The following is a 4,645-nucleotide window of genomic DNA, read 5'->3' as shown; positions in this document are numbered from 1 at the left end:
TCAAAACAGCCCATCTGGAACAAGCATCCTTGCCCTTTATCAAAGCCACAGAGACACACTTTTTCTTCATTCTGATGTTTGATATCAACATTAACTAAAGCTCTTGACTTGTATCTACATGATCCCCCCCCCCCATTACACTGCTGCCACATGATTGGCTGATTAGATTACTGCATGAATGTGAAGTTCCTAATAAAGTGGACAGTTAGAGGATGCGTGTCTAACTACACTGTCAGAAACAGGGGCACAGTAGGAGTCCATTTCTGTCCCCCAAGGTACAATCTACACTAATGCACCCCCTTGGGCTCCTTATTGGACTTCAAGGGAACTATTGGCCCTTTTCCACTACCCTTTTTCAGCTCACTTCAGCTCGCTTCAGCTCACTTCAGCCCGATACGGCTCGCGTTTCGACTACCAAAAACCAGCACGACTCAGCTCGCTTCAGCCCTGCTTAGCCCCTAAAACTCGCACCGTTTTGGAGTGGGGCTGAAGCGAGCCAAACCATGCCGACTGAGGCTGGGGGCGTGAGCAGACACTCCCCTGTGCACTGATTGGTGAGGAGGCGTGTCCTCACATGCCCACACACGCCCCGCGAGCACGCTGGGATCTGTAAACACCGCAAACCCGGAAGAAGAAGAATTACGAATTACGAGAATTTCTGAAGCCTTATGCGCCTCGCCTCATCTATACGCTCTTGCCAGTATCTGTTGGCGTTGTCGGTGACAACAAGCCACAGCACCAAGACCAGCAACACTAACGACACCATGTCCTCCATGTTTATTGTTTACTATTCGGGTCGTGAGACTACTGCTTAAAAGATCACTGAATCAGTGACATACAGAGCATCGTGGACGAGTTCGCGGAGCGCAAGGCTCGTCGTATGCCCTTCAAATAATGCGCGCAGTAGGCTACTGATGTTTTATTATGAGCCATGTACAGTATGTCGCCTAATGTTTTTTTGTTTCTGAGTTACATGTTCGTTTGAAGGACTTAATGTACAAAATAACATAGTTGCACCCCGTAGTGTTGAAATTGGTAAACACAGTGCATTCAGTGAGGTTTGCACCGCCCTCCTTTTATTTCTGACTCTTCCTGTCACCGTTGCAACCTCTGAGCGCTCATTCGTATGCCCTTCAAATAATGTGCGCAGTATAGGCTATTGATGTTTTATTATGAGCCATGTACAGTATCCTAATGTTTTTTGTTTCTGAGTTACATGTTCGTTTGAAGGACTTGATGTACTAAATAACATAGTTGCACCCGGTAGTGTTGAAATTGGTAAACACCGCAGTTGCGGACATTTTGTAGCCTAAAATGATGTTATGATAAGCTTTAATAAAGGGCCCGGTCATTTGCCCCGCCCCCGGCCCGGCTCTGACTTGTTCCGCCACTGTCACTGATGTCACTGTTTGCGCTGCTTAACGACATCACGTGACGTCCACCCACTTTCGCTAACTCCACCCAATGTGTCCGCCCACTTCCAGCCAGCACGGTTCAGCGCGGTTGTAGTCGAAATGCAACTCCAACAGCCCCGCTCAGCTCGACTCAGCTCGACTCAGCACGGCACGGCTCAGCCGCGTTTGTAGTGGAAAAGCGGCAAAAGTGTACCTTTTTAGGGTCAAAAAGGTACATATCGTTCGCCTAATAGCATAATTGCCTAAGTCATATTTGAATGTTTTCGGAAAACAAGAAAAAACACAATTTTTAGCAAGCACATTGGTATTTTTTTTATTGATTTTGTAACAGTAAGTTCAACAAGATGTGTGAACAAGTTTGCAAAAAAAAAAAGACATCATCGATTGCATAACAAATAAAAGTGACTTAGGCATTTCTCTTACATATAAATACAAACATAACATAGAAAAGTAGTTTTACTTTCCTAAACATAACCAAGTTGTTTTACTTGTTTAACCTTAACCAAAGTCCTACTCAGGTGCTGTGTGAACTCGGCTTCACACTGTCTATTGATGAGGGAGGTTGTCATAGTACTGGTGGACCACTCTTGGTAGTACTGGTTTCATTGCCTGCAAGGTCATTGAATTTCCTGAGAGTAATTGGCAATTGGGCAGGAAAGAGTGGGACCCAGTGGAGCGGTTCTTCGGGGATGCTGAGTCGCTGAGGTAGGTCCTCCCAGTCAGACTCAAAATCCAACTTGTGCCGGATTCGACCATCTGCCAAGTACTGGAGCCCGAAGGTCATGGACTGTGGGGTTGCCAACTTTTCTGCCTGGTCGAATGTTGGTGACATAGGCCCCAGATAACTTCATGAAGTCATTGTGGTATAGCTGGGTCACCTTGTATGGGGATGGATGCAAACACGCAGTCTCAAAGATGACAATGTAATCACGTGGAGTGTGAATATCTTTGATGGTACGCCGTTCAATGAGGCTATGCATGGAGTCACACTCCATTTGTGCGTCAAAAATGCCTAAGTCAAAGAGATGACTAAGGCAGATAGTGATTTTGGACTCTAAAATGCGTTCTGATAGGCTGAGGACATAGGCAACTAGAAAAGCACTCGGAAAGCGCAGACCTCCGCCAAGAATCCTTTAAAAAATTCCGGGATCCAGACAGTGATCCGGATCACCGCCAAAATTTAATGGATTGTTACTTGTGCCCAGTCACACCTCTGGAAAAAAATTCAGAGCAATCCGTTCATAACTTTTTCCGTAATGTTGCTAACAGACAAACCAACAAACCAACGCTACCAAAAACATAACCTCCTTGGTGGAGGTAATAAGGCAGGGTGATGCAGCAGTGGTAGGAGAGTAAAGTTAGGCAGATATCACAATTTAGCCAAAAAATGACTTGGGCAATTATGCTGTTAGGCTAACGATATGTGTTCCTAATCAGTATATAAAGGGGACTGTAAGGGCCAGTTAAGCAATAATAATTTAAGTTAAAAACAGTTAAAAATGAATGATGATAATTTAAGAACATAGAAAAGAGTTTAGAACATAGAAAAGAGTTCCATGTTCTAAATCTTATGATGTTACATCACTGACTGGGGATACCTTAGGTGGTGTTTACATTAGACTGTATCCGTATCGTTTTCGTTGTGGATGCACTGTCCGTGCACATTAAAACGCCGGGAAACGACTCCATAGGCGGAACAATTTGAATCCGCCAGGGCCCACGTATTCAACCCAGTATATATCTGATCCGGTGCTGTGTAAACATTGAGGAACAAGGATACGCAGTGCTGAGCTCTAGTTGACGTCGTCATTGGACAACGTCACTGTGACATCCACCTTCCTGATTCGCTGGCGTTGGTCATGCCACGTTGGTCATGCAACGCGACTGCTGAAAAACGGCGCGGACTTCACTTCCTGCTATTTGTGTGTGTACGCAAATCGTTTTAAAAACGTTAATCTGATGATCCGCAATAATGTAAACAGGGCCATAGTTTCGAGTCAGAACACGGTGGAAGCAACACAGTCTTTTGACCATGCGCCAGACTTTGTGATTTACCTTGTTCTCATCTCTCATCTCATTATCTCTAGCCGCTTTATCCTGTTCTACAGGGTCGCAGGCAAGCTGGAGCCTATCCCAGCTGACTACGGGCGAAGGGCGGGGTACACCCTGGACAAGTCGCCAGGTCATCACAGGGCTGACACATAGACACAGACAACCATTCACACTCACATTCACACCTACGGTCAATTTAGAGTCACCAGTTAACCTAACCTGCATGTCTTTGGACTGTGGGGGAAACCGGAGCACCCGGAGGAAACCCATGTGGACACGGGGAGAACATGCAAACTCCACACAGAAAGGCCCTCGCCGGCCACGGGGCTCGAACCCAGGACCTTCTTGCTGTGAGGCGACAGCGCTAACCACTACACCACCGTGCCGCCCCGATTTACCTTGTTGTTTTTAAGTAAACATTTTAGAAAGACAAGGGAAGTTGTCATGTCTCGTCGCTCGCGTGGAATTTCTAGAGTCAGTTTTCGACTGACTCTAGAAATGGTACAGGAAGAGCTAACGGAGTGCCATTACAGGGACAAATAAGTACCTTAGTGAGTACTGGCCCAGTCACAAGCTGTTGTATTCCTAAAGGTGTATCTACCTGTGTCAATAGATACTGTAGATAGATCAGCTTTTTGGTAAAGTGTCTCTTCAACCATCGGAAATGGGTTTAATTTAAAAAAAGGGAGATTAGTTTCACAAACAAGCATACTCTATCTTTAACATGTCTACTCTGCCTTATTTTGCTGTAATGCAATTAATCAGTGAGAGCAGTTTCCCCCCAAACCAGCTCTTGATTTTAAATCAGGCGCGCGAGGTCTACCTCAAGCTCACTTGCTGCTGCTATACAAGTGTTTTTAGCGTTTAAGAGGTTTAAAAACTTTTTTTATAGCTATAAAAATAAAATAGTTTGATTAGTAATCCGTGAATATCAACACGGACGCACATGAGGTAAGTTTTTGAGTTGTTTCCTAAGCGTCTGTTCCAGGAGTCCGCTTTAAGTCACGTTAGCCTGCAGCTAACGAGTTATTCAGACACTCATTACAAACAGCACAGCAGAATCGCTCCGGGGGCTTTTGTCGCAATTAACCACCACTTTATTTAGTCAGTCGACTGTATTTTTTCAGTAACTATTAATTCACCGGTATCGTTCGTGATTCGCCGCTCCTTTGTGAGAA

The sequence above is a fragment of the Neoarius graeffei genome, chromosome 12, assembly GCF_027579695.1.
Source record: "Neoarius graeffei isolate fNeoGra1 chromosome 12, fNeoGra1.pri, whole genome shotgun sequence".
Taxonomy (NCBI): Eukaryota; Metazoa; Chordata; class Actinopteri; order Siluriformes; family Ariidae; genus Neoarius; species Neoarius graeffei.
This window is presented reverse-complemented; position numbering follows the sequence as displayed.